At 35.7% G+C, this 11,005-nt stretch overlaps 1 pseudogene; it reads left to right on the top strand.

Annotated features, from left to right (window-relative positions):
* Window positions 1-3,380: 3,380 nt before the first annotated feature.
* The window catches only part of LOC117317343, a 92,240-nt pseudogene continuing 84,615 nt past the window's right edge, over window positions 3,381-11,005 (top strand).

The raw sequence follows: 11,005 nt of genomic DNA, 5'->3' as shown, positions 1-11,005 counted from the left end.
TCGGAGAATGATACTTTGTGACAAAGATCTGATATTGTTTCTGGTATACTGATAACAATCTCCCATTAAATGTTTAAAAAACTTGCTTTTAAACAAAGCTTCCATTGATAAAGCAATAAAGAGCGGTTCACTTCTTTGTCATAAGTCTTGTTAGGTCAACAATTTGGGTTGTTTTTTTCTGATGAGCCTGTAGGGTAGGATTTATGGCAATAACTACCCTGTAAATTCCATGTGATGTACATGTCTTTGTAGCCATTTTCAGGTTTATGGGGTATGGTAGAATGTATCATTTTTGTTTACTGAAAGGCTTAGGATTTCTTTTCCTTGAGTAGTTAAGAAATGCTATATATAAAATCTCTGCAAAGAATGCGGTGAAGAATATTTCTTTTAGAAAAAATGAATATATAAGGGCTATGTACATATGTCTAAAGGTTGTCTTTAGCTCCTTAAGAAGTGGTCCTTAAAAGGTGCAGAGGACATAAAAAAGTTTTGTGGTAAAAATTACGAGAAATCTATGCAATGTACCAATGAATGGTGATTTATAGGTCAACACTCCTGTGCTCAAGAGGTTTGTCTGGATATCGGAAATAAGTCTTAGGAATATCATGTAGTGTAAAGTGTTATAAAATATTAGGACAACTTTTAATTCTCAGTTTGTTAAAGTGCTAGGTGAACTCTTTAGAAAGTAACATAAAGTGTTAGGTTTGATTATGTTGATGGTTCCTAACTTGATTTGCTTAATTATGTGGATGGTTCCTAGCTTGCAGTGTTAGATTCGTTGATGGTTCTTAGCTTGCAGTGTTAGATTTGATGACGTTGATGGTTCCTAGCTTGCAGTGTTAAGTTTTGTTGATGGTACTTAGCTTGCAGTGTTAGATTTCAAATTTGTTAATCTACCCTAGCTTGCAGAGTTAGATTTGTTGATGGTTCTTCGTTGATGGTTCTAAGCTTGCAGTGTTAGATTTGTTGATGGTTCCAAGCTTGCAGTGTTAGAGTTGTTGATGTTGATGGTTCCTAGCTTGCAGTGTTAGATTCGTTGATGTTAATGATTCCAAGCTTGCAGTGTTAGATTTGTTGATGGTTCCAAGCTTGCAGTGTTATATTTGATGATGTTGATGGTTCCTAGCTTGCAGTGTTAGATTTGATGATGTTGATGGTTCCTAGCTTGCAGTGTTAGATTCGTTGATGTTGATGGTTCCTAGCTTGCAGTTCTAGATTTACATGTATCATATCTTTGACTCTATATATATATGCGTAAACCATCTGAAATATGACTGCTTCATGAAGAAAAATGGGCGACCTTAATATTTATCATGATAGATCTACCTCTTTATAAAAACTGGAACATGAGAAACAGCAGTGATATACTTCTATATTGACTGGGAGACACTTCTGTCTTGACAAGGTTAAAATCTCCGAAACACTCAATGTTGCAGAGGTCACACAAAGTCACGGAACAATGTTCTTTTAGAAATTTTCCTGATGAAATATCCTGGTCAATTTATCAGCCAGTATATATTAACACCTACGCTTTGAAGTGGGTCTATAAACCTGATATGCTCTCATTAACTGTAATGTGACGGAGAAATCACAGGTGGAAATATTCCATTGAACCTATTGTTATTCTTACCACATCATGGAAATTGTTTACGATTTGTACTGTCAATCAGCCATTCCCAAGAATGTTGTTACCCTTCGCTGGGGTATATAATTTACAATTTAAGTACATTTTGTAGATAAAGGAAATTCGAGAGAGTGTATACAAACAGGGGTAGATATATGATAAAATATAATCTACATTCTGAAGATTTTTCTCTGGTTCATTATATTATTCAAAATCATTTTCTTTATACTTTTCAATTTTGAATGATATTCTTAGTAGTTTTGAATTTGAAAATATTTTGTTTTCTTTGTTGTTTTGAATTTGAAATTGTTTTCTTCATCATAGCTTTGAATTCAAAATAATTTTCTTCGTAGCTTTGAATTTGAAATTATTTTCTTTGTAGTATTTTCTTCATGGTTTTAATTTGAAATTATCTTCTCTGTTGTTTTTAATTTGAAATAACGAACAATTGTTTACATATTACAGTATAAAGAGGAAACAGTGTAATTCAATGGTAAAGGATTTTAGTAATTTGGTAATCAAAGATGTCTAATTTACAAGTTCAAGTTTTCATTTTTTCAGGTTTAAGTCCAAATTTTCAAAAGCATATGTCTTAATTATTGTACAAATCCAAACTCCTAAATTACTATTTGCAACAAGCTCATGTGTGAAATTTTTGATATTTTCTTATCAATATTCTGAATCATGGTTGTAAGATATTTATATAGTCCCATAGACCTGTCATGGCCTGGATCGTTACATGTCGCCACATTGTAGGAAAACAAAAGATACAGATCTTCATTGAGATATATAAATGTTGATCAGGAGTTGTAAATTTATATTGTGGCTATACTAGAATGTTGTTTGAAAATATAATTATACATACACCGTATATATATTACGCATCCAACATTTATTTGTTAGGATCCAGTACCTATATTGGTTTATATATATATATACCATTGAATATGTTGATATGAATTTATTACCTGCAGGGCAATTAAAAACATATTTCTGACAACAGTTTCTATTGTATGGTGTAAAAAATATAAAACTTTATGATTATAAAGCTGGGATATATAGCACTGGATTCTTTTAGTGTGAGAAATGGTTGAATCATCCGTTTCGCTTGTAAGTAATATGTGAATGGGTTTGTATTTGGGTGTGACTTCCCCTGGGTAATGTGTGTATAGGTTTGTAGTCGGGTGTGACTTCCCTGTGGGTAAGGTGTGCGGGCCTTTGGTCTAGAATCCAAGTTTCCCCGGAGGCAGTCCACTGAGGCCAATAATTGTCTGGAGAGTTGACAGGTATATATTGATATATTGCTGGTGATGGGTTATTAATTAGGTATTATAACATGGTAATTTTTATGTTCTTCAGTGTCATAAATTTCCCATATGATGTTATGAACAATTCTCTGTTGCCCCATGGCAATTGCAATTGGCCAGGCAATACAATTTCATGTTGGCTTTGTTAGATGATCATTACGCCCTGTTGTCCAGACCTGGACACCGGTCATCAACGGTCACTATGTCCCACTCCCCTTGTGTTTGTCCAGGTGGACAGGTGAACAGGTGACAGAGCTCACCATATTTTTGTTGTTATATATTCCTAAATTTTTACCTGGAAAATTTATATTGATGTATATTATACTCTGATTCACCTGTTTGTGTATTGTGAGGGAGCTCCAATGCATTCACATAATTGGAAGGACATTAATTATTGAAATCTTAAATGATCAAGCACCTGGTTATCATTTTCGAGAAAAAAAAATTCTCATTTTTTCCTGAAGAGGATTTATTGGTTGTGCTGTGGTCCTGTTCGACCGGTGAATTCTGTTCCGTGTCAATTTTCTGTGGATGTATATACAGACAATTGTGAATCTGATTTCAATTAGTGAGCTGGAAGAATTCTATCCCGTTAAATGACCTGCATGTAATTTTAACAACTGAATGAAATTATGAGAATATTCCATGGATTATTACTACATGAGAGACCATCACCACAGCGAACTATAAACAAGGATATAATATTTGACATGCTGTCAGGTACAAGGTAATACAAATTGTTTGTGATGTATTATGATGTATTGCTGTAATCCGAATTAGGTTTTTTTTTATTTGGGGGGGTGGGGGGGGGGTCATTACAATAGTTATCTGTGTTGTCTGGGCGAAAACACCATTATTATCAGGATGAATTAAGTTGCCCCATAGATATGCGACTTAACATTCTGTCGAGGCGAAAACAATATGGCAGAAATCAGACGAAAACTATGGTTTGATAATTACTGTGTGTTTTGTCGGGTCGACAAGCCGAAAAGACGAGGATATGGAACACAAATGAAATTTAAGAATTGCTGATTCTTGTATTTTGGGGCAAAAACACAAAAGGACGAGAATCTAGATATATCTTATTTTCGTTTTTAAAATGTAACCATATTTGGTAACCACATTCACCAAACGCCATCTACAGTCTGTTTAAATAAATACTTGTATATGTTATGTCGTGGCTAAAATTCATTATCCACAGTAACTTGATCTCTGTTTGACATTGGTTTTAAGGTCTCCAATGCTGGTGTTTTCCATATCATAATTAGAGGATTGTTGTGTGTAGTTATAGAATCACTGTTAATGTTGTGTTGTCAATGTTAAAAGTAAAAGGTGAATATTTGTGTCATGGACATTTATCCAAAATCATGAGCATTTAAATTAGCATTAAAAATTAGTTTAGAAAAATATAAGTTTACTTTTGAATCCTGTAAATACCGTATTAAAGTGTAAATGGAACAGGTCAGTGTGGCTTGTACATAGTGTTAGATTTGGACTCTGTCACTCAGCTGACGGAGTGGGTCAGTGTGACTTGTACATAGTGTTAGATACAGTCTCTGTCACTCAGCTGATGGAGTGGGTCAGTGTGACTTGTACATAGTGTTTGATACGGACTCTGTCACTCAGCTGACGGAGTGGGTCAGTGTGACTTGTACATAGTGTTAGATACAGTCTCTGTCACTCAGCTGATGGAATGGGTCAGTGTGACTTGTACATAGTGTTTGATACGGACTCTGTCACTCAGCTGATGGAGTGGGTCAGTGTGACTTGTACAAAGTGTTTGATACGGACTCTGTCACTCAGCTGACGGAGTGGGTCAGTGTGACTTGTACATAGTGTTAGATACAGTCTCTGTCACTCAGCTGATGGAGTGGGTCAGTGTGACTTGTACAAAGTGTTTGATACGGACTCTGTCACTCAGCTGATGGAGTGAGTCTGTGTGGCTTGTACATAGTGTTAGATATACGAACTCTGTCACTCAGCTGATGGAGCGGGTCAGTGTAACTTGTACATAGTGTTAGATACGGACTCTGTCACTCAGCTGATGGAGCGGGTCGGTGTGGCTTGTACATAGTGTTAGATACGGACTCTGTCACTCAGCTGATGGAGCAGGTCGGTGTGGCTTGTACATAGTGTTAGATACGGTCTCTGTCACTCAGCTGATGGAGTGGGTCAGTGTAACTTGTACATAGTGTTAGATACAGTCTCTGTCACTCAGCTGATGGAGTGGGTCGGTGTGGCTTGTACATAGTGTTAGATATGGACTCTGTAACTCAGCTGACGAAATGTATGGCTTGTACATAGTGTTAACTACAATCTCTGTCACTCAGCTGATGGAATGGGTCAGTGTGACTTGTACTTGTGCAAGTTTAAGGACTATCGGACGGCAATCTTGAATGAGTGCAATATGATTGTGTGAGTGTATGAAAAGTCGCAAATTGGTCTGTGTCACTCAGCAGGCAGAGCACATTTCTTTGGCTGAGAGTTGGTAATTGTGGATCATCACGCTCGAGATTGTGTTAGATTCCTGCCTGAGCACTTAACAGGAAGAAATGCTTTCCTACTTTCTTTCACTGTTAGCTCTGCATATCTGTTTATTAGTATGGATGCATGTATGATATTTCATCACCATGGAAACGCTTTTTTTTCCAGTTTTCGTGTCTTTGCTAATTGTCCTCCAACATACAAAGTGGCAGTAATGCGAAGAACAAAGCATTATGATATCAAACAAATGTACACAAACCTCTATAGTGTTGGTACAAAAAGACATATATATATACTATGTATACATGTATATAGTGAGTAGAAGGGATTGTGGTAGGGAGTACCTAAATTAGTATGTAGTATAGGCCTGGTTACATTGTCTTCACCGAGTCTTGTCTGATCTCACAAAATATATACCTACAAGTACCTGTGGTGTATACCATGTTTATTTGGGCACACAGAGAATGATACAAAAGCTTTATTTCAGCCTTAAGTTTTTAGGAAAGTTTCCTGGTGAGAAATCAAGATTGTTGATAATGAATTGATACCCAATAGTGATTCAGACAAACGGTAATTTACTCCGAAAGTGAGCTTCAACAATTTGGTCCTTTGTGGTAAGCGCTATCCGCCGATTAAACTCGGTGAGATGAACCATTATTGAGAACGTGAGCTTTGACAAGTTGCAATGTAGTCCATTATGGTAAGTGTTATCCCGATTAAACTCGGTGAGATGAACCGTTATTGAGAACGTGAGCTTTGACAAGTTACAATGTAGTCCATTATGGTAAGAGTTATCCCGATTAAACTCGGTTAGATGAACCGTTATTGAAAACGTGAGCTTTGACAAGTTACAATGTAGTCCATTATGGTAAGTGTTATCCCGATTAAACTCGGTGAGATGAACCGTTATTGAGAACGTGAGCTTTGACAAGTTACAATGTAGTCCATTATGGTAAGAGTTATTCCGATTAAACTCGGTTAGATGAACCGTTATTGAGAACGTGAGCTTTGACAAGTTAGTCCATTATGGTAAGTGTTATCCCGATTAAACTCGGTTAGATGAACCGTTATTGAGAACGTGAGCTTTGACAAGTTACAATGTAGTCCATTATGGTAAGAGTTATTCCGATTAAACTCGGTTAGATGAACCGTTATTGAGAACGTGAGCTTTGACAAGTTAGTCCATTATGGTAAGTGTTATCCTGATTAAACTCGGTTAGATGAACCGTTATTGAGAACGTGAGCTTTGACAAGTTAGTCCATTATTGTAACGAGTGTCATAATTAATTGATAACTCGATAAGAACCTTTATTCATGATCAGAAACTGAGCTTTGAATAGTTGGTTCTTCATTGTAAGGGCCGGTTGTCCCAATTAATTGTTGATTCATTAAGATACCGGTAAACCTTTATTGAGAAAGTGAGCTTTGAATATTGGTCCGTTATTGTTACGGGAGTCTGACCATCGTCTGCTTGGTGAAACAATCCTTATTCAGAAAGAATTGGTCCATTATTTTATGGGATATGGGATTGATGGTTAATTGATTCAAACCTTTATTCAGAGACAGAGACTATCTCATCAAGTTTATGAAGAAGTTGAAAAGTAAGGGATCTCCAAGTACACCTTCAATAGAAATAATTGTAATGTCCAGTTTAAAAGTGGTCTCGTAACATTGGTTATGTCTTTTAATTAATGGAAGTGACATGTCAAAATGGCTTGTCTGCACAAATTTATAAAATATTTCTTGACACAAGAAAGTTAATTGTCTTGGCAGATGTTTCACTGATTTAATATTTTAAAGATTGATTGTTCCAGTTTTTGTTTAGACAGTATTCACTATGTGTTAATGAATCTTTTTATTTTCAATATCCTCAGAAAGTCTGATTTTACAAATTCAGGGTAAAAGATGTAACATAATGGAAGTACCCAAAAGGTAACTTCACTTTTTGAATGGATTATACAACACGGATTTGTAACTGAATTATATCTGTTAACAAGAGCTGCCTTCAAAGAGAAATTAGAAAGCATAACGATTCCAAATTTCAAACAATGACAAAACTATGGGATACTGTGGAGTAGAGGATTTTAATTGGTTAACTCTGCACAGCACACTTTAGAGCGACAGAGGTCTATAATTGAAGGCCTAGAAAAAACGACACTTATGCATGTCAACTACTCTGTCATTAGGAGATCAGTGAAAAGGATGTTTTATTGGAAAACACATTCCTACACAATCTGAGATAAAGCGTATACAAGATTGCAGACGTAATGTGTGTCGTCTTTAAACGAGAAGCCGTTAAGCGAGGGGTTGTGAATGGGAGTGAGAAGTCATACTGTTGATACAGATACTATACAAATGTTTTGCAATCATCAGAAATGGCATAAATATGGTAATTTTTGTATGAAAGGCCACAATTTATCAGATAAATTCTCAATCTGATCCTTTTTGATGCCAATCTGTTTGACAGGTAAGCCCTAAAAGGGCATCAAAGTCAATTTGGAGGGAGCACAAATTTTTCTTTAAGGGTGCTCAACCCATACATATGTTATTTTATCTGTATTTTCCTGCCCGACATAAGTCTAAGGATTATTCTTTCACAAGTCATTTTATTGACCAATCAAAAACCATGACAAAACCTAACAGATGAATATATGATTTTGATTGGTTGCCTCGGCATAACACAATTTAGAGTAACAAAAGTTTTCATTTGAAGAAAAAATGACATTACAACCCACGACCATAGAGCAGTGATTAAAATTCCACAATAATGAAGACAATGCTTTCTATTTCACTGTGTGTATTTTTATAACCACATGTTATTCAAGCACAGTCTCAGTTTTCAGTTTTGGAAAATACTCCCAACGGTGCTTTTCGCTAATGCTTAACACCTTTTCTTTGATTATAAGTCCAATATTGAATTATATCATATATACACTACTGTACATGTGCTTTTGATTGAGAATATTTGTCCAATATTTCTCTGAGTACATAAAGGAACATAAACCATTTCAAATAATCATTTTAAATTAAAACCTGGCCTCACAGTCAGTTGTAGGACTTGGACTCCGGTTGCCTTGTTGACAAAGCATAGGCTTAAAAAATGTTGAATGAGAAATGAAAATATATGTGTTAGTACATTTACATAGGTCAAGAACCTGTTAAATTGATTTTCGTATGGACACCTTGGCTGTGAAGAAGAATCTCGTTCACAATTTGTCTTGTAGTAATGTAAACTGAGATTTTTATACTCGACTATACGCTAACTAAATCTGAAATTATGCAAGAATTATTGGGAAACATTTTCAATAGAGGTATATAGGGGTCACTGTCTTGTTGTGGGAGTGAAAGTAGGTATTGTAAGGTCAATTTATCAGAGCCTGTATGATGGCTGAACGAGATGGAATTTATATACAAAATATACAGGATGTTATAAGTATAAATAGATAGGTAGAAAGAGGTATATATATATATATATGTGTGAGAAAAATATATGCAAGTCCTGAAGGAAATTCCATAACTTAAAATTTTCCACAGGAGAACAATTCAAATTTGAAGAAAATTTTCGTCGTCTCCTACATTGTTTTCCTTATAGATAAAATAAGTTTAAGGAATGTTGATGAAGCTTTTTAGGGCCAGGAATAAGGAAAAATCGATAAGGAACCGGGGTGGATTCCTGGTAAACTCCAAGTAGAATTTTAGGTAGACTCTACCGGACATTGAGGATTCCAAAATTATATCAAGGGCATTAAACTTTAGTCCAGGCACTTTTCCTACTCGGTACATATTGTGGAAGAATAGTGTAGCAGAACTGGACTTGGCTGAGCGCTGGTGGTCAGGTAGCTCAAATGATAAGCATCCATCTAGATTTCAGAGGTCAAGGATTTGAGTCCCAGTCTGGTCATGCATTTTCCCTCTCCTGTTACATCCAATGCCCAGCTTATACCCACAGAGGTTATATAACGGGTCTTGTGTATGTCTTCGGCATCAAAGACTTTGCTGAAAGAGGGAAGAATGTAGCGGAACAGGACTAGGCTGAACGTCAGTGGCCAGGGAGCTCAAATACGTGTCCATCTAGAGTTTGGAGGTCTATAGTTCGAGTCTGAGTCTGATTATTACATTTTCAATCTTCTGTAAAATTAGATTTTGAAAGATTCAAACATTGATATGATGGTCATAGTGTATTTTGTGTGACTAACTGTTTTTCTTTTACATTAACTCTTTCCGTACTCACGACGACTACAGACGTCACAAAAATGTGCTCTTGTATCCTTCATGACGACTACACACGTCACAATTAACATGCCTTCCATCCTTTGTGACGACTCAAATCGTCGTAAAACATCGCGAAAGATGTTGATATTACTTGCTGGTTTAGCATAGTCATACGAAGGAATTGACACGGAAATGATGTTTTTAAGAAATAAAAAGCAATGTAAATATTGTATTGATGGTATATTTTACGTACCAGAAGCATAATTCATTCGTTAAGATTGTCTATTTCAAAGAATTCCGCCGGTTCATGCTGAGCTGTTTACATAGCTACAAAATGGCGGCCTCAAATTTACTTTCGTTTTCTGCGAGATTGTTGAGGTGTTAAACACAATAAAATCATTAAAAACGATAATATATATATAATTGAGTAACGTTTATCATCAAAATAAGTAAGAAATATGTAAAATATTTTTACACACCGAAAAAACGATGTTTTGGCTGCGTGATTTCTTGCACATGTGTGACACATGTGCCGATTAACATGTCATTTCCCGCGATTCTGCCTGGTGATTTCGCCGTATTTTAAAGGAAAAATTGGGTAAAAGAGTTTCCGTACTCAGAACTTGTTCCATATGATAAACTTCATTTAATATTAAGCATTATACAACAGTAAAAGATCAGTAAAAGATCGTTTTATCGACGTCTGATGTGATAGCCATATGCTCCAATACACAAAGGACCTACCCAGCATTCACTTCCGGTAGCGACCGCGAAATTTGAATGAGTACGTAAAGAGTTAAGTTGGAATGGTTTTACCCACTATCCCTCCCTCATTTCAAAGTTAAAGAATTCGTTAAAATGTCTAGGTATATTTAAGCTGTAGAATGTAATCTATATTGGAATCGATACATATCCGTACAAATATTTATTTAACAAACATTTGTGATTTGTCACTACAAGATTGTGGTAACTATATAAAACCACAGTGATTTTAACATATTTACTCGTCAGATTTCAGACAAATTGGATAATCTCATGTTTACATGTCGTCACAACTAATACCGTAGAGTTGTCGCAATGGAATGATTCCAAAACCCTCTGTCAATTTCGTAAATCCCCAAACGTACCTGTATGTATGTGTAGAGCTGAGGGTTTTAGCAGACAGTAGGATTATAGTCAAACTTTGGACTCTTTGATAATTAGATATCCTCTGTCTAAATGTTGTTGTGATCGTATGGTGCTAGAGACAGAAACAGGTGGAAAATGTAAATACCGATAGACTAAGGATAGATATACACAGTCAATAACATCCGTAAGGCTAGTAATGGTTGTACAAATACAACTATAGAACCAATAGACTAAGTCAAAATACAGGTAC

The sequence above is a fragment of the Pecten maximus genome, chromosome 19 (genome assembly GCF_902652985.1).
Source record: "Pecten maximus chromosome 19, xPecMax1.1, whole genome shotgun sequence".
Taxonomy (NCBI): domain Eukaryota; kingdom Metazoa; phylum Mollusca; class Bivalvia; order Pectinida; family Pectinidae; genus Pecten; species Pecten maximus.
Note: the sequence above shows the minus strand (reverse complement) of the source record. Positions and strands in the feature narration are given on the sequence as shown.